Here is a 26,043-nt window from a genome sequence, read left to right as displayed (position 1 = left end):
AAATATATTACAAATTCTCTTATTTATATTATATTTTTCATTTTCCGCACTGACAATAGCGAAAATTGCAGAGTCAAACAAAACAGAGATCGGAGAATCATATTTTTCGCCTGTTTTTTGTCGCGTCTTTTCTTCGGATCTTTTCGAATTAGCGTTGATCCGTCTCTGGTTTTTTCTTCCAGTCAAAACAAGTGAGTGAAAGCTGGTGTTTGTTCGCGTGAGGTTCGGGATTTGGGAATGAGCTGCGGAACTCAAGTTTTCATTTGAGTACTTTGTTTCTCTCTGTTGTTTTCATGTTTCTTTTTCTTTTTTTCTCTTTTTTGTTAATTTATTTCGTGTTGTGGTATTCGATCTCTGTGTTGAAATCTACGTCATGCATGCTGGTAGTTCTTAATCCTGCGGCCATTTAAGCGCTCTAACATTCTTCCACAGGATAGATTTTAGGGAGAAAGTTGAGACAACCGTTTTGGTGTTTGGTAACTGCAGAGATTTATTTATTTTTGCTTGTTTTACTCGAACGCGCTGTTCTTCGATTCATTTTTGTGGTTAATTAATTTTCTATTGAAATCTCTGCCTTGTGTTTGGAGAAGTCGAATTGAATAAACGGAGCTCATGTAGTCTCTGCATTTGACTAACAAGACCGATCAACATGTGGCCTTCAAGTTAGTTCCGTTTTATCTTTTGGAAGAAGTATTTAATTCCTGGGAGCACGAGTATGCCTTGATGTTACCATTCCTTTTTCCTCATGTTTCAGGGTAAAACAACCAATCCAAAGAAATACTGTGTTCCCCCTAAAACAGGAATTGTTTTGCCTGGGACGACATGTCATGTTACAGGTGAATATTTTGTATTGGTTGCCAGTTATGTCTTGGCATTTTGTCTAGCTGTTACTAAAAAAATGCCTACTTGTTACTTTTACTTCTATCTGGTGCTTGTTTATTTGATCACAAATCTTGATTTTCGTCTCTATTGCTTTTCCATTATTAGTTACAATGCAAGCACAAAAGGATTTTCGTCTCTATTGCTTTTCCATTATTAGTTACAATGCAAGCACAATAAGTTTCTCCTCCAGAGTGTTGCAGTAAATTTTGGTGCAACTACTATGGACATAACTCCAGACATGATGGGATAAATTTCTCTTTTACATTTTTAATAAACAGTCTGCAGGTTCCTGATAATTAGGCTGAAATGATGAAATTCGTTCCAGTTCGATAAAGTTGGTGGAGAGGCTGTTGAGGAGTTTAAATTGAGGGTGATCTACGCCCCTGTCCATCCTCCTTTGCCAGTGCCAGAAGGTTCAGAAGAAGGATTATCTCCAAGGAACTGGAACGCAAGATGGTGGTCATAATAATAGATCCATGTTTGATACTGTAAGTCTTTGTCAAGATCAGACATCTGACACCATTCATGCTGTTTTAAGGTAGGTTTTTTCTCATTTCATAGTCATTATTGAAGAGTACTCATTTCAGGAAACAAAATTGGCTGATGAACCCAAAGACAGATCTTCAGAGGTAATTTTATTTTGGATATTTATTTATTTCATAGGGAAAGAATAGGAGTGCTCGAGTACAACTCATAGTCCCTGAAGCAGACTGTGCAATATCCTGCATGGACATGGAAAAAAATAATTGAGTTAATATTCAGCAACTGAGTTTGAATCCCTTATCTTTTGCATCTCATCTAGTTTCTTTTCCTCCACAATCATAGTTTGAGGCATTTTCATTACAGTAGGCATGATGGATGTCCTTTATGAGTATCAAAATGAGGAACAGATATCATATCCAGAACCTCAAATTTACCTGTCACCAATTTAAGGTTCAGATTGAGGCACTCCATATAATTAAAGGTCCCTTATCTAAATATCAATTTGGATGCAAAAATGGTAAAATGGAGAAATTCATTGCCTGCCATGATTGAAGTCATCTTTGCATGTTTAGAATACTACCAATGGTGGATTACAAAACAAAAAAGAGAAAATTAAGTTAAAGAAGTGAATAAAGTAAAAGATACCACATACCATTAATTAGAGTCTCGACTATGTTAGCTTGGTCTTCCTAATGGAACAGCAAGCAGATCTAGTTGGTTTAAATTTTTTAATATTATATTTAAGACAAAAATCAGCATACTGCTTTTTGAGGAATACTATTTGTCTGTTACTTATCCATGTCTTACGATCTGGTTTAGCCGTACATTTTACCACCTGCAGTAGTCTAGCATCATGTAGAAAGAATTATGAAGTCTTAGCAGAGTTTTTTCTACGCTTTCATGTTAGGAATTCTCTTTGAACTTATTAATTAATAAATGTGAGAATTATTTAGCACCATACTCTATTAATTCTTGAGTTCTGTATTTCATTTGTCAATCACTTAGTGGCTGCAATGGTTTGTAGAGTTACCTTGAGGGTGCAATTTTATGTTAAACTTTAATGAAGCAGAAGTTAAATTGAATATGATGAAAGGATATTCCATATATTAAAATAAATTAGATAATATATTTAAAGATCTGCATGGAAAGTGGAAAATGCAAATTTTCTTACATTAGGGTTGATGAACGATTAAGATACCATAAGAGTAGCTATGTGTTACTATCTGAGTTGAATTTTGAGCCACTTGAAACTATCAGTTAATGTGTGCAGCGTAGATATTTGTTTCGAATATGCTCATAAAGAAGCCTCTTCTTTGAGTGTTGACTATATTATTTTTTCACATCAGTATCGGGCTCTTGGATCTAAAAGTGCTTTAAGGTAAAAGGAAGACAGGTTTTTTAAGAGACAGGTAAAAGTGATTTGAGTGTTACTCGCTAAGGTTGGTGTTCAGCTATATTTTTCTCTGGTCGTGTGTTTGGTAGCTTTAGGTTGGTGCTTATTTTCCTAAAAACATTGGGGTTGGCACTTGCATCTTTCCTGATTTATTTATTTTGTTTTGAATGTTGAATGCCTTACCCTGGTGAGACTAACCCAAGAACTTACGCTAGAAATCCCTGACATGGCCATTGAGCGAAAGGCCCACTCCACTTGCATTTGACCTCATTGATGGAATGACTGCACGTTTTACTTACAAAAGGAATTATCCAGCTCTAATCATTTAGTGCCTGCTCAACCTGAATGTTTGTTGTCCAGGGATTGGAGGAAGTGCTGATCATGTTTAAGGATAAAATACCAGGCATGCATGAGGACATACCTAGACACACGATCAAATTTTCGATTTGCATTAACCAGGAAATCTAATGAGAAGATAAAACAGGAGAGGATCGGAAAAGAAAAACTACTGCTTTGTCAGTATGCTGGTGTGATTATCATTGCCAGTGGGGTTGTGACAAATAGTTAATATCCTGTGTTGAAAAGAAGTTAACATTTCAATGTTTACTATTCAGGCTCTCTCGATTTCTAAGTTAACTATGGAGAAAACATCAGCCATTCTACAAAGTCAGAAACTTTGAAATGAGCTGGTATGGTTCAATTCTTCCTCTCTTTTTCTGTATTGATGTTAGGTACAAGAGCATGCAAGCAACAGTGAAAAGGTCGATGGATACCTTGTTGAAAATTTTTTCAGCCTTTTTTATCTTGAAATATGATCTTTTCAACACCATCTACTTGCAACTTGATGCCTTTACCATTTTGATTTATTTCTTGAAATTTTACAACCAACAGTCTTAATCATTCAAAGGAAAACTGACTATCTCTAACAGGAACATTGATCTAAGTCTATAAATAGGTTTTACCATGTTGGCATCTGATGACCTGGTTGAAAATTCTCTGCTGCCTTATTTTCTCAGATACTACTCTATTATTCTGCATCAGGTGATCTATTTGATAGTGTGTTTATTAAAACTTCATGATCAACTAACTATTTTTAACCATCCTAAAGAAGTTAACAATCTTTAGCAGAGGATGAGTTTAATTCTGTCGAAGCAATACTGTTGAAGCAGAATTGTGCTGGATAAAAGAATAGTTTTAAAATAAAAATGCATAGAATATTGTTTTGGGAAATCAGTTTTCCTTATGATTCCTTGGAGACAAGATGATTGCACTGATTAATATGATATGAAGAGGTGGCCATTCTCTTCTGACAGAGATAGTAGTGAAGGCAAAGATGAGGAAGGCACTATCAATTAGTGTAGCTTTAATTTGGAGTGAGGCAAAGGATGTTTATGATGTTATGGCTCTCTCCTAAAATAGCTGCTAATGGATGCACTCCTTTTGGATCCTTCATAAGTTGATTTTGCCTACTGGGATATTAGCTTTGTCTAGATCTGAATAGTGGGATTACCAAACTGATGTTATTGTTGAATATTAACAATTAACTGCTTAGAGAAGAAGTCAGCAGAAGCCGTGCTAGTGGTTTCTCAGTCTGGTTTGTGGTGTTAGTTGGTCTTCTTGGCCTTGTGCTTGGATATTTAATTCAAAATGTCTGAAAAAGTAGTCTGTCATTCTGATATTGTCTTCGTCTTTGTCCAAGAGTAAATTCATATAATCTGAGATCAACGCTAAGGAACGATACTTGTCAATGTAAAGATGATTATCTTCATATATGTACAGCTTGGCAATTTTGTCTAGGTCTCCGACGCTTGATCCTTGTTTTCACTCAGATAAACAATCAGTCATTTATCTGAGATGCTTCACATATTTCCAGATCCATTCTCGGTGAAGCAATTGTCTCTCCCACACCAGGAAGTTGCCATCATTGTTTTTCTAGGGTAATTTTCCCTTTTAGATGTCTTATTTTATACTTATTTTTGTTATTCATGAAAAAGATTTTATTTTGTTTCTAGAGTAAAGATAACTCTTTGTTTCCAATATATAAATATGATGACACACAAAAAAAAATAAAAATTAGTAAGAAAATTATTTTAAAGAGAATTGATTTTTCCATCTTTTTGTTTCCTTTTGGACCATCCCTCTCTTTCAAAAGAAATGGATTTTCTTTTGTTTCTTTTGTCTTCTCAACAAAATGTTGTAGTAATTATGGATTTTCCCTTTCACTATACAGATAGAATGCCGAGAGTTTAGAGCTTTCGTCAGTATCAGGATAATATATTCCTTCACTTACAGAAACCTGTCTAAGTGGGCGTGAGAAATTCACGCTCCTCGTAGTAACCTGGGACAGAAAAGCTTGCAGTTGCTATCCATGCCGCCCAAGCAGCCACCACGACAGCCACTATGCGACCCTTCTTCCCAAACACAACCTTCTTTTTCTGGCCTCCCCTCCCTTCCTCTACAACGGCAATCACCGGTAAAATGTCCTGTTCTACCTGATCAACGTTCGCTTCTTCATCTTGGGCCTCCTCGACCGGAAAACTGGGTTCCTCGTCTTCACTGATGGGAGATTTAGGGCAAGAACACAAGGAGGGTATATCGATGTCTGGATTGGGTGTTGAATGAGTATCGAAATCTTGATCAGGCGTTTTAGTGAGTTCCACCCAGTCCAGGAAGGCCCTCTCTAAGAGTGCCATTCTCAAGGAAATGTCGTGCAAGTACTGGGGATCATTGGAGTGGGTTTCCATCTCTGCGCTGAGAAGGTTTTTCAGAAAGATAAATCGGCGTTGAATGGCTTCGAAGAGGAAGGCTACCTTTGTCTCCATAGGGTGATGGATCAACTCGCTGAGATCGTACTCTATTTCTTCGAGTTTTTTCTGCAATCTTTTTGCCATTGATCTCTTTTTTCTGTTCTTCCCTTGGGAGAAAGAGAAACTCTTCTTCATGAGTGTTCTATATCAGTACTTGGTCGTAACGGGAAGGTGCCTGATCGACTTCTAGGGGTGCTTTGCAATGAGTCGCTTCGTTTGGTATTCGGAGAAGATGGAAGTGTAAAACACCGTTCAAAGAACGGTTGCTCAGAGAACGTTTCAGGACAGCTTTAATGGAAGCCTGTGTCGTGAGTAGCAAACTGATTTGTTGTTATTTGATTAGAAGACGAGTTTTCTGACTGACATGTTTGGAATTAAAAGGATGATATATTTATATTATGAGGATTTTAAGAATTACACAAAATTAGAGGGCTAGTTCAGATTTTCTGTTTGTGGTATGTGGAGTCTCACCAAAGATTTCTTTTAAGCTTTAACAAGTGGAGACCCGTTTGATTCATAGAGAGAGAAAAAAACAGGTGCTAGAGAAGACAAAAAAAAAAAAATTATAGACACTATATGCATTTTATATAAGCAAATGCATTTTATACCCCAGGCTAGGTGATGCTCTTTTAACCTAACACTTTATTTGTCTCGACTCAGCATTGGTTTTTTAGGGGAAAGCCAATCTCACCTCATAGGGTAAGTGAGATACCCATCTTTGCCCCATCCTCCCTTATTGAGATATGCATGCAAGGGAGGTAAAAATGTAACATAATTATTCTACTAACCTACTTAAGTAACTTGGTAATAGATCTAAATCAAGTTGGTCAAAGTTAGGTTTTTCTTTTATTAAAACTTTTATCAAAAACCCTCTATGATGCACAACATATAAAGAAGAACAAATAAATTTGAAAAGAGTGAAAAATAAAATCATATAAATAATTAATTAACATTTTTATAAACAAAATGGTACATAAGCTAATTTTTTTAAAATATATTACCATTTGCTACATATAATACTATTGGCGGTGGCATCTCAAGAGGGGGTGAATCGAGCATAAGAATTAAACATTGATTGCGCTTAAGGTGCATTTAAAAATAAGAAATAAGTAAAAATTTAAGCACATGCGCAAAACCATGAAATGACAAAGATTTTTTGTTCTGGGTATTCTCTTATTGGTAATCACCACCCAAGAAACCTTGCTTGAGAAGAAAAATCATTATTTTTCTCTACTAGCAAAATTACAAAGAGATTAACCAACTCTCTTTAAGCCAATTGTTATACCTAATTATACTTATCTGAATCTCTTCCTAAGATATTTTTCACAACTAGATGCTTACTCTAGTTGGCACTTCCTTTCTAGATTCAAGGTTCTAGAAAAAACTCTTTAAAAGAAGGTAATTAAAATATTAAAGAGAAAAATAAAACTAACATTTCTTTTTGGAGAGAATCATCTCCTAGTAAAATTGAAGCTTCCAATTTTTTTTGAGAACATGTAATGAAGTATATGGAAATTGATAGAACTTGGAATGCCAACAAGATATGCAGAAAAAATGGAAATTTGTGTAAATTTGGTTTTTTTTTCTAATGCAAAGGTAAAATTAGAAGTTTAAGAATAAAAAAATGTCTTCAAAGATTTGGTATAAGTTTGACTAGCAACATTTTTTATGATCATTCATACCCTTATGATGATCAATCATGCTTTGTAATTCATGTCTAGCAGCATTCTACACTCATAAAGGATGATGAATTATGCTATATAATTTTTGTCTAGTTTCTTGTAGGATGATTAATTTGCTATGAACGATTCATCATGCATATTGTCAGTGTATAAATATAAGTTTTAAATATGATTTAGGCCAAATGTATGTGAATGAATGATTCTACAACATTTGAGTAAGCTTGCAAATCATGATTCTTAATGAACAATGCATGTCCTATGCTTTAAAACATACTTTTACTTAGAATAAATATTTTGTTGGTTATCCTTTTACAAGGCTAGAGTTGTTGACATTTTTTCAATAGACTTAGACTCAATGTCTTTAATTTTTCATTCTTCCTCTTCATGTAAGTTCTTTTTCATAAACAACATTTCTTTAATGACTTTTGTTGGCCTGGGGGGGTGAATTGAGGCTGATTTGTGCATGTAATCAAAATATCTTTCATAAAAGCAATTCAATATAAGTAGAGACATGCACATACCACAAGGACAATTTTTTTCTTTTTTTTTGCTTTTGATGTTCCCCCTAGTGGTAGTCACTGTCCAAGAACTCTTACTTGGAAAATTTTCTTCTATTACGCTCTAATGGCTGGAAAATTACAAAGAGATTTTCACTCTCTTTGGCCACGTATAGTTCAATAAATGACTTTTACACAATCCAATCTCTCCAAGAGATTGCTTCTAGATTCTAGCTCTAGATAGGTTTTTATATCTAGATTAATAGGTTCTAGATGCACCTTTCACAAATAAATAAAAGAAAGGGAAAAATTACACCCTTACTTGGAGAGATGCTTCTCCTAGAAATATTCAAACTGCTTATTCCTTTGTAGCATGCTATGGAATAATCAAGGAGATTATACTATGATGCATGCAAGGATGATTGAAAAAGATAAAAGGTTTTTCAAAGGTAAGGCTCTTTCTCTTTCTCTCTAAAGCACTTTTAAAGAGAATTTGCAAGATAAAGATTTATGGCTTGAAGATATACCAATAAATGTTAATTATCTTCTTTACTCATAGTTTGGTGGGGTATTTATAGCTTCTCCAACTCCAACTAGCCGTTATTTTTCTGTTGACAAAAATTAGATCATTGATTGATCGATCACTCGTAAGTGACTGATTGATCAATCGATCATAACGACTACTTTTCTGTTAGATAGTGACTTATGGATCAATAGGCTGATCGATAAATGTGTTACTGTTGGTTTAGAAAAGTTAAGCTGATCGATTAATCATGATTCCCTCTGGATGTGAAATATAAGTATGATAGATCATAGTTGAAGTCCCTTTTCGGCAATGTTTTGACTAATCGATCAATATGGAGGGGTGATTGATCATTCCTTGTTAATTTTACTTGCTTAGATAGCTATGATCAATCAATTGATGATAGATGATTGATCATGAGTTAGAGCATGAGACGACTGTGTCCTAGATCATTGGCCAATCAATTATGGTTAAATGATCATGCTATATATTTTTGGCATGCACAGTTGTGGATAATGGATCACAGTCAGTAACTGATCAATCATTTCAATGTCAAATTAAAATGTTTATATTTTTAAAGCATGAGAATTTATCTCTAAGTGTGTTAGCATGTTTTAAGTGATGCATATGATGATTCTAAACATGTCTATAAGCAAATTATATCCTAAATCTTCGATCTCACTAGTAGTTAAGGACTAGGAGTTAGAATACTCTCTTACAAATATTAACTGAGTTTAAACTTATGTCTTTGATGCTTGAACTCGAGTCTTCTCTTTGTCTTCTTCCTTATGGGTGCTTCTTCAAGAGTTGTTCTTCAATTGTTCTCGAGGTATTCATTTTGGCTTTGAAACTTTTGACCTTGAGATGATCTTGAACGTTAAATATATGAAATATTAGATTTTCAAGTTATTAGCTCAATTAAGTTTTGTTATCATAAAAAACAATATGGGACTCAACCTATGGTCAACAATCACCCCCATTTTTATGATGACAAAACCTAACTCGAAAAAGTAAATAAATATTACACTTCCCTAAGGGTTGGTGTTTATTAAATATTCAATTTTATCATAAGCACCCCCCTTAATCCGTGCATATTTTTTTAATCATTTTAAGAGCAATTTTATGAGAGCCTAGGTCTTTTTTACCCAAGTTCTCTATGTTTTCTTTTCCTCCTTTTTGTCGTACTCAAAAAGATAATAAATGTAAACACAAAGTATTGAATAAAAAGTAGCTCAAAGGCCATATCATAAAAGATGTTCCAGTAATTACAAAATGTGTACAAGTATGAAATCAAAATATGCAAGTATATTCATGGACACCTGGAGTAAAAAATTAGGTGGATCCTAAGCTCAACTAGGCAGAAGGCAAAAGTCAGCTGAGGATGGTGTCAAATTACTACTTGATTCTTTGTAGTCATGCCTTCAGCACAATGCTAAACTTGATTGCTACCTAAGTAGCTCGAACATCATTTATGGCTGCTTCAATGGTGGAAAGTCGATCGGTAGATGATGATGCACCTTCTTCTGTTCTTCTCATGTTTACGAATTCATATTGATCCGCGGAAGGTTCTGGACTCATCTCGTCTCTAGAACCTGCTGGTTGCAGAGTTCTCCTTTGGTATCGTTTCCTTGTTCTCCTTTGGTATCTTTTCCTTGTGAATCCATTGTTCATGCTACTTAGAAAAACCAAAATTTTTAACCTTTATTTCTCCAATGGACATCTTCCTTGTCGTGTCCACAGATACCTCATTCGATAGATCTCCACCACTCTGGCGTAGGATAGCGGTGATCTCTTTGGTGAAGGGAAGGCCATCTCCTCAAGTACTTGTTTCTATATCCAACGTACGACATGTCATAAAGTATCCATAATTGAGCGGAATCCTCTTGACAATGGCCCATAGCTAGAAGATGTCAGTTGTAGTGAGGTGGGACAATGTGCATTTCAATTTCCATGGAGACCTGATGCTCCACGCTTAAGTAGTTTATCTTGACATAATAGGAGCTTTCACACGTTCGCCCAAGCAATACTCGGATATTTTGAGGGTAGTTCAGATAAAGATTCATGGGCCAACTCTCCTTTATGAATCTTGTTAATCCCATAGATGTTCTCCCAAGAAGAGCACCAACCTCACTAGACTTGATTGATTTATATATATGTGTTCTTTACATAGCTCATGAGCCGGAGGTTGCATGAAGAGAGTTCTTCTACCTCCAAATTAGTGTAGAAAGGAGAGGTAAACCTCTTCCTCACTTTCCAATATGCCTATGTAATTCAAATATTTCATCAAATTCAACAATCTCTCATTGGCAAATGGAGAGATTGATCTTAATTGGATCTACTATGCTTTTAAAGATAAAGTGTCAGAGATTCTTATCTCTTTGAATCTGAGTTAGGAAATGCTCCTTTCAATTTGGCATTTCCTCGCTAACATCATTCTCCTTTCTTGGAGTATCCTTTTTCACAATGACTTTTGTTCTCACCATGATGCTTGATTTGGTTTTTTAGAGAAAAAATGGAGAAAATAAGGGTTTTAGCCTTGGATTTGATGAACAATCTCTCAAAAGTGAAAATGGAATGGAGATTTGGGGTCGTTGGAGCTCTGAAAGATCGATAGAATAGGTTTTATTAAGGAATAGTCCCACATGGATTAGTGAGTACAAAGATCTTGAGTTTATTTGTTGAGAAAGAAGCTTCCTAAGTTGGCTAGTCATTTTAGGATGAGCCTTGGACCCAACTTTACATGGTATCAGAGCAGGTTCTGTGAGTTGACTTGGTCAACATACAGAGGTAATGTGATTCTTTTTTTTTATCTATTATCTGGTTATTTTTTCACGTTTTTTCAATCCCTACACCTATTAGTTGTTTTATTTTTTTTCACCTCTATAATGAGTTTTTCATATTGAAAATTATATATTTACAAAAAGATATTCGAGTATAATGTCCAAAGAAAAACGAATTTTTCCAATCAGAGTTATATACAAAGATAAATCGATATCTGAAGCAATAAAGGTCACATTGGAAAAAAAAGGTTCAAGCAACAACAGAAAACTTCAACTTCCAAGATATTTTATGCTATCAAGAATGAAACTTTATATAGAGAATTATATATCAAACAAAAAATATGTAAGTCTATTTTCTTATCTATTAAAAAATTCTCGATCTGAGTTATCTACAAAGAGAAATCGATATTTGAAGCAGAGAAGCTCAGATTGCAAAAGAGGTTCGAGTAGCAGCAAAAATCTTCAACTTCCGAGGTATTTTATGCTATAAAAAACGAGACTTTATCCGGAGAATTATATATAAAAATAAATATTTTTAAATCTATTTTCTTACATATTCAACCAATTCTTGATCTGAGTTTTTTATATGGAGATATTGATCTTGGAAGAGTCAATGGTCATGCTGGCAAAAATGAGAAACAATACTTAGTTCGGTCAGATTACATAGACCGAAATCTATTAGATTATTTATCTTATGATAATTATATTTTATGAAGAGAAGTTACACTTGGATGAAAGTTAAAGAGAAAATTTCGTGTCAATCTGATCTATATTTAAAGATATATTTGCATTAGAAGAATCAAAGGTCATGTTGGTATCATGTTGCATTGAAAATCCGAATTTAAGCTAATTGTTTTGCGTCACATTTTGAGTTGCTATATCAGGAAAATATCTCACTTATCCTTGGTTTGAAGGCTTATTACTACATCTATGTTATTTGGGCTTATTGCTACATCTATGATATTTGGTTCAAGCTGGGATCACTGCCATTACCTCCTAGCTTGAAGGGGAGAAGTACAAGAAGTACAAGAAAGAGGTATTCTATTCCATATGTTATAGATAAGTTTTATGCGACCAAAATATTCAAGAAAAGGGGAACACAAATGAAGTTTGTGCATCTAAGAAGAAATTTTTATATAAGATTATTTCATGGGTCTTTTTACAAGGTTTATTATTTTGGTTCGTGTTATATATGTTGGAAGATGGTCGTGTTATACCCATTTCAGCTACAGTTATTGTGTCTCTTTGGATGAGACATTATTATTGAAGAAGAGGTGGCCTCAGTATCTATGTGACGGAGGAGCTTATTACTACATCTACTGCCTATGAGAGTCGCTGCCCGGGTTGGGACACAGTGATGAATGAGCTTATTACTACATCTATGCTACATAACCATGATGGAAGAGCTTATTACTGCATCTATGTTATACCCCCCTGAATTGGAATTTATTACTCATACCACTTGAGAGTCATTGTCATGTGGAGTGACACGGTAATGGAGAAGTTTTGTTACACTTCTGAGCATTGCGTATAGACCCACTACCTATAGAAGATAGGAGTGTGCCGGGAGTACTATCATACGGCTTGGAGTGATTTTACTCTCACTTATCTTATGCCAGTTGGACCTCATGGAAAAACCAATAGAGGACTGGAAAAACCACCAGCGTGAAGGGGAATGTTGAAAGATACAGTGGACTACTATTTTATAAAAAAAGATCTTATACATCATTTGTAGCAAGCTAGGAGTTCATGATATTCTCTCACCCCCAACTTGAGGGGGAGTATTGGAAGAGACCACATATCTAAGAGTATTGTAAGATGGGCCACACGACCAAGGAAGGCCCGTATTTCTAAAAGTATTGTAAAATGGGCCACACGACCAAGGAAAACCCACATATCTAAGAGTATTGTAAGATGGGCCCAATCACATAAGAAGTAGGACCCACCATGATTACCACAAATTGTCATCCTTATCACATAAGTTGGAAGATCAAGAAGGACTCACAAAGATAACCACAAGTAGGTTGGAAAATCAAGGACTCACAAAGATAACCACGAGCTGATTAGAAGATTAAGTGGGACCCACAAAGATAGCCACGAGCTGACATCTTTATCTTATGGTCACGTCCTCAAAGAAGAGTTCTAGTTTGAGTTATGTTTGTCTTCTATTTATATTGAGTTATTTAATTATTCTAGGACTTATCTTAAAGTGTTTGGGTGTAATTGGGACAAAGGTAGTTTTATTATAATTGGGCTCTACTACTTTCCTCTATTATAAATAGAGGTTTATGTACTCTGATTATAATAAGTCAATGAAGTATTTCTTTTTTCCATATATTCAACATGGTATGAGAGCATGTATTCATATGTGGGCCTCCACTCAAATTATCCACATGTAAAGCCACAAAAGAGGGCCTACACTTGAGGGGGAGTGTTAAGGAACAGTCCCACATGGATTAGTGAGTACAAAGATTTTGGGTTTATTAGTTGAGAAATAGGCTTCCTAAGTTGGCTAGTCATTTTGGGATGGGCATTGGACCCAACTTTACAGAAATGATTTGGGAAGAAAACATGGGTTAAGAATTCGAATGTGGCTCTTCATCTTCTCTATTCACTTTGTGAATGATCAATCATTCTATTTTGATTGATCGAGCAATTGCTTAAGTCGATCGATCAACCAATAGGTATTGATCGATCAACGACCTTAGCAAAGTGACTGAAATGTGATATTTTAATTTTTATTTCACTCTTTTGGCACTATAACTATGGGGTGTGTACATTAAGCTCAAGTTTTTAAGTCAATGTGACTCTAGGTGGGTTGCTAATGCCTACCTCAAAGCTTAGAGAAATAGTCAAATCTTAATGGCTTCGTAAGAAAATTCGCTAATTGATTTGATTTTGAATGGGGACAAACTCAGTTCTAATAACCTTGGATTTGACCAACTCTCTGATAAAATGATATCCAATTTCTAAGTGTTTTGATCGAGAGTGGTGAACCGGGTTCTTAGACTTATGACACTCATGTAGTCGCAATGGACTGTAATTTCTATTTACTCTAAGCCGTAATTGTATAGTTTTTGTTTCATCCAAAGAAGTTGAGCACAACAACTTCCACATGCTATGTATTCAGTTTCATAGTGGATAGTGCAACTGAATTTGTTTCTTGAAAAATCAAGAGACAAACATATTTCCAAGTAATTGGAAACTACCACTTGTACTCTTTCTATCAATTTTCTAACCGACCAAATTAGCATTCAAGTAACAGACTAGATAAATGGTTGAAGAGTTGGGTGTCCAAATAGATAACGAAAAATTATTTTTACTGCCACTAAGTGAGATTCTCTATGATCAGATTGATATCTAGCACATAGGCATACAAAGAACATTATATCCAGTTTACTGGCTAAAAGGTAAAGTAGGGATCATATCATGCTTCTATAAAATTTTTGATCTATGACCCTACCGAAGTTGTCCGAGTCAAGTTTCAAGGATGAACTCATGTGTATGCTAATTGACTTAAGGTGTTCAATGTTGAATCTCTTAAGAAATCTCATAGTGCATTTGGACTGATTTATGAATGTCCCATTTTCGGTTTGAGTTGGTTGAAGTCCAAGGAAGAATATGGCTTCACCCGTTAAACTCATTCATAATTACACTAGCAAATTCTTCATAATGAGAAGGATTTATAGAACCAAATATGATATCATCCACGAAAATTATAACAATAATCAAGTCTTGATCATGGTTCTTAGTAAATAGAGTCTTATGTCCGCTTAAATAGAGTCTTATCTCCGCTTCCTCTTATGTAGCCATTCTTTTCTAAAAAAATGCTTAATCTTTCATACCACGCTCTTAGAGCTTTCTTTAACCCATATACTATGCAATTTGTATACATGGTCAAGCTTACTCACATCTTCAAATCCTTCGAGTTGTTCAATATATTATTCTTTTTGAATGTATGTACTCTTTACATCCATTTGGTACAACTTGAATTTCATGTGACAAGCATAGGCTAGGAGGATTCTATTTGCCTCTAATCTTGCCACGGGTGCATAGGTTTCTTAAAAATCTATGCCTTCTTCTTAGTTGTTTCCTTTGGCAACTAACCTAACTTTGTTTCTCACTACCTAATTTTCTTCTCTAGCTTTGTTCATAAAAAATCATTTCTTCTTGCATTGTCATAAACTAAAAGTCATCTTTTTCGACCTCAACAAAGCATTTGGGCTCTATTTGATAAACGAAGACACTATTTGACATAGTTTCATGATTTGCCCTTTTAGTTGCAATCTTGCCTTGAGGGTCACTAATAATTTGTTCTAGAGGATGATCAACCATGAACTTATAGTTCATGGGCTCTATAGGTGGCTCTTCTTGGTTATTTGGGTCAATTGGTTTCTCTTCAAGATTTTGGTCTTGACGTTGAGATCCCAGGGATGAATCAAAGGGGTTCTCCTCTTCATCATCAGATATTGGAGTTTGTGTTGGATTTGGCTAATCAGATTCGTCAAATTCAACATGAATCGACTCCTCTACTCCCATAGATGTCTTGTTATAAACTCTATAAGCCTTCCTATGAGTAGAATAACCCAAGAAATTTCCTAAATCATCTCTAGAGTCAACTCTAATTTTTCCTTTGGTTCTTTCAATATGAATACTTTGCATCCAAAGGCTATGAAATATCTAATGTTGGGAAGGGTTCCTGTATACAACTTATACGAATTTTTGTTGAGAAGTAGCCTTATGCGTACTTCATTAATGATAGAACATGCGGTGTTCACAACTTCAACCCAAAACCTATGGCATGTTGTATGCATGAAGCATTGCTCTAGCCATTTCAATTAAAGTTTGGTTTTTTCTCTCAACAACACCACTTTATTGAGGAGTTCAAGGAACTAAGAATGTATGGTCTATACCATGCTTTGTGCAATATTCCTTGAAAAAGGAGTTTTCAAATTTTCCTCCACGGTCACTCCTAATTTTGACATTGCTATAGCGTTGTTCCTTTTGAGTTTTTTTCACATAATTTAACAAAGGATGGAAAAGCATCATCCTTGTGGGCTAGGAAATCTACTCATGTCAACTTTGAATAGTCGTTTACCACCTCTAGGTTGAAGCGCTTCCCTTTTAATGAATTTAGGACCCCATGATTAGAACCTCAAGCAAAACAAGAGAGAGAAGAGGAAGAGAGAATAGAAGAAAGGACGAGAGCCAAGACAGAACTCGAGTAGAGAAGAAAAAAAGGAAAAGAGAGACAGAGAGCCTTTAGGCTAAGAGAGAGAGCATCCACGAATTGGGAGAAGAGGAGAGAGCTTGATGCTCTACCCCATGCCAAGGGCCTCTATTTATAGTTTTTGAGAGAAATTTATAAATGCCTACAATGCCCTTAGGGCTACAAGCTTTACATGAGAAAAAACATAAGTAGACATGTTCACCTTGACTAATTACACGTTGTGCCATCTTTATGAGATGACACCTCATTTATAATCATCCCACCTCTATTGCATGTGTGGGATTTCTCGATACTCGTGCGGGCTTGACCTATCTTCTAACACTCCCCCTCAAGCTGGGCGTGAGAAAACACTATAAATGTCTAGCTTACTATAAATGGTTGACATGATTTTGTGAGTGACTGGCTTTGTGAGGATGTCTACAACTTGTCCTTATGAGGAGATATGTCTGAGGGATAATATGTCGATCTATAATTTTTCTTGTAAAGAGTGGCAATCCACCTCAATGTGCTTTGTTCTTTCATGGAAAATCGGATTTGAAGTGATATGAATCGCTGCTTAATTATTGCAATATAGATCCATTGAGGCTCCTTTATAGAATCCCAGTTTAGTGAGAAGGGGCCTGATCCATAGAAGCTCACTGATTGTGTGTGCCATGGCTCTATATTCTACTTCTACATTGGACCTTGCAACCACATTCTAGTTTTTGATTATCCAAGTAACCAAGTTTCCTCCAACCATTATACAGTAACCCGAAGTGAATTTCCTATCTGCATTTGAAAACCCTTCTATATTGAAGTGACCATGGTTTTTATAGAGAAACCCTCTTCCTAGAGCTCCTTTCAAATATCGCAACATTCTTTCCAATGCTTGCCAATGAGTAAGTTGTGATTTGTGCATATATTGACTTACTATACTTACTACATATGAGATATCTGGTCTAGTTACACATAGATAAATAAGTTTTCCCACAAGTCTATAATATTTCCAAATATCCACATCTTATCCAGAGCCTACAAATAATTTACTATTTGAATCCATGGGGATATCTGCTAGTCAACACCCCATCATTTATGTCTCGTCTAGTAGATCAATGACATATTTCCTCTGAGATAGTATCATCCCATGCTTGGGCAGTAACACCTCAATACCCAGAAAGTATTTAAGTAGTACAAGATCTTTTGTCTTGAATTCTTCACATATCTTCTTTTTGGTTTTCTAGATGCCATCAAAATCACTGTCAGTTAAGACAATATCATCAACATAGACTACTAGAAGTACTTTCCCTTTGAGAGTGTCTTTAATAATCACAGAGTGCTCTACTAAACATCGGTGAAATCCAGCCCATATCAGTGCTTGGCTAAATTTATCAAACCACGCACGAGGAGACTGCTTCAGACCATATAGAGATTCATCAATCGACATACTGACTCCCCCCCAACCACAAATCTAGGTGGTTGTTGCATAAATTTTTTTTCTTTAATATCCCTATTGAGGAAACCATTTTTCACATCAAGTTGATAGACTGGCTAGGAAGAATTAGCAGCAAAAGATAATAATATACCTATTGAGTTCAATTTGACCACCGGAGAGAATGTTTCTTCATAATCAATCCCATAGCACTGAGTATAGCCTTTGTCAATGAGGTGTGCTTCAAGGTGAGCAACTAATCCATCTGGATTATGTTTAACCGTATATACCCACTTAATGCCTACGAGTTTCTTGCCCGAAGGAAGAGGAACTAAAGTCCATGTCTGATTCTCTTATAGTGCATGCATTTCTTATTCCATTGTTGCCTTCCATCCTGGATGCCTTAGAACCTCCTGGTAGGACTATGGTATGAAGATGGAAGAGTTAGATGCAAGAAATTGACAACATGAAGAAAAAAAACGATGATGAGATACAAAATTGGATATGGGGTGAGAAGTAGAGCGCCAAGTGCAACTTCTAGGTTCTTTCCATAAGGCGATAGGCCGAGTATCATATAGTGGTCCAAATTTAACTTGGACTTACCTCGATGGGATCCATAAACTTCGCATGCGTGGTGTCAACCAATGTTTCTAGGGGTTGAAGAGTATCCACAACACGAGGCACAACTAGTTGAGAAGAGGCTTGTACGAAGGAGAGACATGGAGGAGAGTTTTTGGAGTAGTATGAAGTGTCTTAAAAAAAGTCACATCCCTAGACACAAGTAACCTTTGGAGAGTAGGATTATAGCAAACTTGTATGTGTACGAGAGTATCCTAAGAAGATACACATGATAGATTTTGGATCAAATTTACTTCAATGTGGTGCACTTGAAGACTCTCAAGGTTCTTCATTGGGAAATAATAATGAATATGAGGATTTATTACCGAGAACGGATGAGAGTAGCCTATTAATAAGAAATCACACAGTAAGTATGACATGTGGCCAATAGAAGTATGGTAATTTCATGGTGTATAATAATCCGTGAATTATATCTAGTAGATGACGGTTCTTCCATTTTGTTGAGGGGAGTAGACAAAAGACTTCTGATGGATAGTGCCATTTTCTTGACAAAAAAAGTCAAGGTCACTAGAGAGATATTATTTGGCATTATACAAAGTAATTTTATTTTTTTAACCAAATTGAGTAACCACCATAGCATGAAAGGACTTAAAGATGGATAAAATTTCAAATCTCTCTTTAAAAAGAAATATCCATGTGACACAGGTAAAATCATAAATAAATGTAATAAAGTACTTAACTCAGGAAATGTTTGAGACGCTCAAAGGACCCCATACATCTATGTGGACCAAAGAAAAAGGGAGCAACATCTTTAAGGATAGGCTGAGGAGAATATGTGCTCTAATATTTGCTTAGTTGACACCACAGTTTAAATTGGACAAATTTTTAAATACAAGAAATAGAAGGTGATGAGATTGTGTTGATAGATGTCCAAACAGATTGTGCTATAGACTTATCTTAGTGTGCTTGGTTGAGACTGCATTTATTTGAGGCATGTCCAGGTAGTCGAGTCCCCCTTGTTCACGACCTCCACCGATCACCTGCTTCATTGTAAGATCCTAAAACACACAGGAAGCGGGTGAGAAGGTGATGGAGAAATTGAAATGTTTAGTAAGCTGACTAATAGCTAAGAGGTTCAAGGAAAAGGTAATAACAAAGAGAATATCTGTACGCGGAAGTGATTGTGTAACAGAGGTGGATCCTTTTCCAAAAAAATTAGTTTGGGATCGATCAATTATGGTAATAAATTTATTGAAAAGACAAGGAGAGACAGAGTAGAGTAGACCTTTGTTACTAGTGAGATAGTCGAAGGCCCCTGAGTCAATAATCCTGGATGAAGAGGAGGTAGTGGCAAAGAGAATACCTTAAGAAGTGGTGGCAGCAATAGTGGTGGAGGAGCTTGGAGGAGAGACCATCAAAGTTTCAATCTCTGGAAGAGGTCATAGTCATAATCGGTGACTTTTTTTCTAATGGTGGTGCTGACTTGTCCTCCTTTGTGCCACTAGCTGAAGCTTGATTAGTTGTGGCCCATTCAGGTTTGTCATGGAGTTTCCAACAATGTTCAATGGTGTGGCCATATTTCCCACAAAGAGTGCATTCCTTACTACCTATTCTACAGGGACCAGTCCTTCCACCTCTTCCTCGACCACCTCTATAATTTTTAGCATGGCCTCGGTCGGATGGTGTGCCCTTGTTACCGGAGTACATAGCTGATGATACTTCAGTAGGAGAGGGAGAACAAGAGTCTGAAATGCGTAATAAGGTGGCACATACACCGTCAAAGGTGGGAATAATGGAGGAGCTAAGGAGTTGAGCTTTAGCAACCTCAAGATATGGCTTAATATTTGCCAAACAGATTGCCGGTTCTAAGGTTTCCTTCTGCTTGTTTTGAACAGAAACATCAAAGGAGTTAGGCTGAGTTAGCTTCCATTCTTGAAGAAGACCTTTGGATCTTTCCAAGTACTCATGTAGATTGTCAGAGATAGAGTTCAATTTGACACATGTGTCCCAAACCTATTTGATTGTATCCAGGTAGACTACATTGTTTGATACTTGCTCTCCCATGCTATTGATAAGCTAACTAACTACCAAGGTGTCATTTTTCAACTACTTATTGTAAGTACTATCTTCTTCATCAATAGGTAGTTTGAGCTTGGTGAGGTGACCTAGTGGGTCTCAGGTAATAAGAAACCTTTTAACTGATTTAGATATCGTTCTTATGTCCAATATACTCTTAAGGGTATGGTGGTAATTTTAAGAATATTGATTTTATGTCCAATATGTTCTTCAGCCATGGGAGGCAAGTAAAACTTATAAAGGATGAAGGGAGACAGTAATGTTCAAGCCTAACTGAACCAAATCAAAGAGCCCAAGTAATTCTCAACTTGAACCAACTTGGCTTAATGAAAAATCTAATCCCAATCTTCCAATTTCAACCGGAACTCAATTATTGAAATTAGTCAATTAATCATGCAATGAATTAAGGAAAATCTTGGCTGGCCAAAAAATCATATCTTTTTTAAAAAGTGATAATCAAAATTTTCTATCAAATCATGATTTTTAGAAGATCTTTCACAAATCAACCACTTCCAAATATAAATAAGGAAGCTTTCCCTTGTAGCATGGCACCATTTACAAATATATATATATATATATATATATATATATATATATATATATATATATATATATATATATATATATATATATATATATATATATATATAGATAGATAGATAGATAGATAGATAGATAGATAGATAGATAGATAGATAGATAGATATATAGATAGATATATATTTCCTAGACCATAATATTCAAGGATATCAATTAGATTCTTGTAATTTTTCCAAACACCATCAAATCTCACAGAATTCGTTGCTGGCCAAAGGAGGTTCTAAAGAGGAAGTTTTCTTTTTTGAATGGCCCAAGCTTAAGAGTAAAAAAAACCAACTTTTCTTGCCTTTTTTTTCTTGAAATCCTTGAACAAGTAAATCTTCTATGATCTCCAATGTGGTAGGGAGAGATTCTCAAAGAAAAAAATCACCAATCACAGTTGTTCATGCTCAGCAAACCAAAAAAAACAACCTTCATGCTTGTTTCGAGAAGATTGATAAGAGAACAAATTAAATTCCTTCTTCCTTTTTTTTTTTTTTTTGTAAATAGATCTTTGAACCTTAGTTTCATGTGGGAGTCTATGCAAGGAGAAAAAAACTCATGGCTTTACAACTAGTTTTGAATAAAAAAACTGAAGAATCTTGGTTCTTAAAAAAATAAATCTTGGTTCATACTTTTTCTTATAACTTTTTAAAACCAAAAAATATCAAACTTGGATCATAAAAAACACGAGAGAATAGATTTTCAATAGAAAAATCTTGCATGCACGAAAAGTAGCTTCCCATGCGAAAAACAAATCCTCAACATAACCTATTTTAGCCAAAAACTTGTACGGACTAAAAAAATCCAGCCTTTACAAGCTTCTTCCAAACCGAGACATATGAATCTCAATATTCTCATAGGATTAAGAGGATAGCCTCTAAACCATCTTCCAAATATAAAAAAACTGAGATCAAGAAGCCATCAATAGATGATAATAACGAGGACAAAAAACTTATCTCAGCATGCTTCAATTTTGCTTCACGAACCTTATATGAGTAGTTTTTCATAGAAACTTCAGAGCATCATCTTGATGTGGGGATCCTAAATTCATCGCTTTGATACCATGTTGAATTTTTGACTCCGTGATTAGAACCTCGATCAAATCAAGAGAGGGAGAAGAGAAGAAAAGAGGAAAGCAAAGAGAGAACTCGGGTATAGAAGAAAGAAAGGAAAAGAAAGAAGGAGAGCCTTTAGGCTAAGAGAGAGAGTTTGCACGAATTGCGAGAAGAGGAGAGAACTTGATGGTCTACCCCAAGCCAAGGGCCTCTACTTATAGTTTTTTAGAGGAATTTACAATGCCTACAATGTCCTTAAGGTAATAAGCTTTACATGAGAAAAGACATAAGTAGACATGTTCACCTTGACTAATTACACCCTTGTGCCATCTTTGTGAGATGACACCTTATTTATAATCTTGCCACCTCTCTTGGACGTGTGGACCTTATCCATACTCGTGTGGGCCTGGGCCCATCTTCTAACACCATTTAAGCCTAAGGTTTAGGTAGGTCCAACTAAATCCATGTGGATTAGTTGAAGAGGACGAGAGGTTGTATTGGAAGATGGGCCCATGCCTACACGACCAAGGAAGACCCACAAGTCCAAGTGTGTTAGAAGATGGGATCAAGCCCACAAGACATGGGAAGGCCCACACATCCAAGAGAGGTGGAAGATGGGCTCAAGGCTCATAGACTAAGGAGAACCTCCAAAAGCCCACATAGTGGTGGCATTATGGTAAATAAAGAGTCATCTCATAAAAATAGCATTGATGTAATTAGTTTAAGTTTTAGAGGTTTTATTATATTATTATAATCTTATTCATCTATAAATTGAGCCTCAGGGGGAGGGTTAGGACATACGTCCATAACCTCTTTCTTCCACCTGTTTTCTCCCAATATGCTATCTCTCATTTTCTCTATGAGATAAATCCATGGAGTCCTGAAAATCAACATGGTATCAGAGCATTGATTTAAGGACTCACAGGTATGGTTTTTAGGATTCCAGAAACCAATTGTTTTTCTTTACTTTTGGTCATATTGCTACTGGTTGAACCATACAAGGTTTGCATTGACGGTATGCACCAAAGAACTTCAGGGCCATGTCTGTTAAGTTGTAGAGCCTAATCAACACCCTACACTGAGTCGATACACGGATCGACCTTCTTCACATAACAGCAATGATCCACCTGGCACCTCAAGATACAATTACTATTCATAAAGATATCAAATTTCTTATACCACTATCTTGGAGCTTGTTTAAGACCATACAAGCTCTTTTAAAGTTTACGCACCATTTTCTCTTTTCCATGTGATTTGAAACTCTATGGCCGCATCATGTAAATTTCTTCCTCTAAATCACCATGAAAAAAAGTTGTCTTTACATCTAACTACTCTAAATGCAAGTCTTCATTTGCTACTAGTCCAAACACTGTTCTAATAGTAGTCAATTTTACTACTGGAGAGAAAATCTCAGTGTAGTCAATGCCTTTTTTATTTTGAAAGCCCTTTACCACCAGTCTTGCCTTGTACCACTTGCTACCATCATTCTCGTCTTTTATTTGGTACACCCATTTATTTTTAAGGCCTTCTTACCTTTTGGTAGCTTGGTCAACTGCCATGTCTAATTGGATAATAGTGAATTGAACTCATCCTTCATGGGCAACTACCACTTGGTTGATTCATCAACTTGATCGACTTTCTCATAACTCTTCAGTTCACCTTTATCAATCAAAAAAATATAATTCAATGCAAGGGAGTACCTCTGTGGTGGTCTGCTTGTTCTGACAGACCTCCTGAGTTTAGTCACAGGAATGTTTTGATTTATTTCAACGGGTATATTTTCTTGGTCTTCATGAGCAATATTCTCCATCTCAATAGTTGGAAGATCTCTCAATTGAATCACTTTAGACTTATTGGTTTCATTACTTGTGTTCTCATACTCTATTCTCAACTTGTCTTTATATAGGGCACCTTCATTGAAGATCACATCCTTGCTCCTGATAATTTTACGACTTTGGTCATCCCAGAAGTGATAACCAAACTCGGTACCACCATAGCTGATAAAAAACCATATGTTAGATTTAGAATTAAGTTTACTTCTAATAGTAGAATCAATATGAATATAAGAAATACAATCAAACACTTTCAAGAAAGAAAGGTTTACCTCTTTGCCGCTCCATACCTCTTCTAGTATTTTGCAATCCAATGGTGTTGAGGGACTTCTATTTATCAAATAGGCAATCCCGCATGTAATCTATTACTCCTAGCGCACTCGTTCAAAGTTCTGTTCATCCTCTCAGCCACACCATTCTATTGAGGTTTTCCAAGAATGGTCTTCTTTATCCTGATTCCATTATTACAATACCACTTGAAATCATCATCTATGTATTCTCCCCCATTATCTGACCGTAGACACTTCTTCTTCAAGTTTATCTCATTCTCAGCCATTGCTCTCCATCTCTTGAAGGTATCAAAAAAATCAAATTTCTTTTTGAGGAAATATACCCATGCCTTTTTGCTTGCATCATCAATAAATGTCACATAGTAGTTAGAACCACCATAGGAAGTAACAATTGAAGCCCCCCACACATCAGTGTGAACCAACTCCAATTTTGCTATCTTTTGCTCCTTTCCAGCCTTAGAAAAGCTTCTGCTTGCCAAAAATATTGCCTTCACACAAACTATTATTTATAGTTTTTAACCCGGTAGCTTCCCTTTGGACTGAAGCACTTTCATTCCCTTCTCACTCATGTGATTGAGCCTGTAATGCCACACATCAAAATCAGTAACAACATCAATAACTGCAACTATGTCTCTGTAACTGGAAGTGATATAAAAAGTTCCAATTTTAACTCGTGCAAAAACCATGGCTCCCTTAGTGACTTTCTAGGCAGCACCACTAAAAATTACATTATGACCTTCATCGTCAAGCTGCCCTACTGAGATCAGATTATGCATCAGTTTTGGTACATGTCTCACCTTGTGAATTTTCCACACTAGCCTGTTTGATACCCTCAAATTGACATTGCCAATGCCGATAATATTCAAAGGTTCTCCATAAGTAAGATACACCTTCCCGTGATCTCTTGCAACATAATTCTCCATGATCTCACGGTGCGCAGTGGTGTGAAAAGAGACTCCTGAATCTAACACCCAAGAGTCAATAGAGCTATCAATTGACATGAATAAAACATCTTGTACTTCTTCAGTCACCACATTTGCAACATCGTTTTTCCTTTCATCCTTCTTCGGTACTCTACTGTTCTTCTTTACGTGACTAGATTTGCCACAATTCCAGTATTCCACATTCCTTCCGAATTTGGACTTGGTTTTACCATTCCTTAAACTTTCCTCTATCATTGCTCTTGTTGGAATTCCTCTCAAGGTTCCTGCCTCTAGTATCTACATTTATGGTAAAATTAGATTTCGCTGATTCACTAGAGTTCTTTCTACGAACTTTCTCCGCAAGAATGATATTTTGAATATCGTTAAAAATCAACTTTTTGTTGCCCATAGAGTTGCCGACCACAACCCTCATTAGCTCCCAACAATTTGGCAGAGACTCCAAAAGAATTAAAGCATGAACTTCATCATCAAATTTTATCTGAATGGAGGTCGATTGATTGACAATCATGCTAAACTCATTCAAATGCGTTGCCACTAATGTATTTTCTATCATCTTTAAATTGAAGAGTTTTTTTCATGAGATGTACCTTATTATTTGAGGAAAGCTTTTTATACATGTCAAATATAATCTTCATCATCCCAGTTGTGGTTTTCTCTGACACCACATTGTGAGCGATGTTCTTCGACAGTATTAACTGGACTACTCCCAACACTTGTCTATCGAGGAGACTCAACTCATCATCTTTCATACCTTATGGTTTCATATCCAAAAGTATGAGTGCAGTTTTTTACTATATAGATAGTCTTCGATCTGTATCCTCCAGAATGCAAAATTCATACCATCAAAATTCATGCCATTGCTCTCAATCACGAACCAAAGCTATGATAACACTTTTTAGGAATTAGATGCCCTAATTCCAAACTAACGAGAGCAATAATAATAATCACTAAAGAAAAGAAAAGAAAGAGCGAGAACAAACAAGATTTATACAGGTTCGCC

The 26,043-nt window shown here is 35.8% G+C and overlaps 1 long non-coding RNA gene across 3 annotated transcripts; it reads left to right on the top strand.

The window, feature by feature from the left end:
• Nucleotides 1–132: 132 nt before the first annotated feature.
• On the top strand, nt 133–6,014 carry LOC137948736 (uncharacterized). Of its 3 annotated transcripts, none has more exons than XR_011111657.1 (7): nt 133–662; nt 755–836; nt 1,208–1,370; nt 1,470–1,511; nt 3,119–3,447; nt 4,632–4,695; nt 4,989–6,014. It is a non-coding gene; the product is annotated as an uncharacterized lncRNA (long non-coding RNA). The 3 variants fall into 3 exon arrangements; XR_011111655.1 differs by having other exon boundaries at nt 1,161–1,370; XR_011111656.1 differs by lacking the exon at nt 4,632–4,695 and having other exon boundaries at nt 1,161–1,370.
• Nucleotides 6,015–26,043: the final 20,029 nt, after the last annotated feature.

Source organism: Aristolochia californica, unplaced genomic scaffold (assembly GCF_029961685.1).
Source record: "Aristolochia californica isolate CCGP_79_NKW_82.1479 unplaced genomic scaffold, dmAriCali1.0.hap1 SCAF_13, whole genome shotgun sequence".
Classification (NCBI taxonomy): domain Eukaryota; kingdom Viridiplantae; phylum Streptophyta; class Magnoliopsida; order Piperales; family Aristolochiaceae; genus Aristolochia; species Aristolochia californica.
This window is presented reverse-complemented; position numbering and strand designations above follow the sequence as displayed.